Below are 1,156 nucleotides of genomic sequence, written 5' to 3'. Positions count from 1 at the left end.
CTGAGGCACCAGCTCTTCTACAGCTCTGCTGCTGTGCACTTAAACCACACCCTGACTCCTCCCCTTACTCAGGGCAATGTCTACAGTACGGGAAAATGATTACATTTGAGCCCTTGCCAAAGTTCAAAAGCACACTACATTGTTTTCCTTATAGTAGTCCCTCATAAAAACACAATATGCCCTTAACAAAATGACATCTGATTTAATTAATAATATTCTTCAGGAAGTTTAAGAACCAATTTAATTTGTAAGAGGTGATTTTCATTGGATGGGCAGGTGTATTGTGTATTGGAGCAGAATCCCCCCCAAAAATAAACACATGGCAAAAAATATATATTTTATATTTAACAAGATACGGGTACATATAAATATAGATTTTATATTTAACAAGATACAGGTACATATAAATATATGTTTTATATTTAACAAGATACAGGTACATATAAATATATATTTTATATTTAACATGATACAGGTACATTTATATATATATTGTAACACAGCAGGGAGGGGGTTAATATCCTCCCTGCAGAAAACATGTGCGTATGCACATTTTGTTTAATTGTTTTATTGTTTTGTTAATTGTTTTATTAGTAATTATCCCCTGCACCTGGTGATCATTGTATATAAAAGAAGCAGTCTGTTCAGGGCTGCTAGTGTGTATGGAAGCCCGCTTGACTATGCTTAAAACGCCATTTCCTGTGTCCTGGGTCTGCTTTCAAAGGGGCAAACGACTGTGAGTGCCGGCTGTTTACAATATATATATATAACATGATACAGGTACATATAAATATATATTTTATATTTAACATGGTACAGGTACATATACAATGAGGAACATCAAAACATCAATACTCTGGAAATATCAGGCGTTGTGAAGGACAATGAGGAACTAAAACTGAAAATAAACAAAAAGATGACACAATATTGTTCTGTGTGATTTGTGGTTCTGTCATCCAGCTGGTTGAAAAAGCCTGCTTCTGATTTCAAACAAACAATATTACAGTCAAACAGTTTAGCTCACAGAGGTAAACAGGCCCTCAAAATACATTTTATGATTATTGCCCTTTACTATAATACATCTGACGCTATGATCAATTGAATCAATGTACCAATATAAAGCAGCAACAAAGTAAATGATCTTAAATGTAAATGA

Source organism: Acipenser ruthenus, chromosome 26 (genome assembly GCF_902713425.1).
Source record: "Acipenser ruthenus chromosome 26, fAciRut3.2 maternal haplotype, whole genome shotgun sequence".
NCBI classification, from domain to species: domain Eukaryota; kingdom Metazoa; phylum Chordata; class Actinopteri; order Acipenseriformes; family Acipenseridae; genus Acipenser; species Acipenser ruthenus.
The sequence above is the reverse complement of the archived record's forward strand: the minus strand, read 5'-3'. Positions refer to the sequence as shown.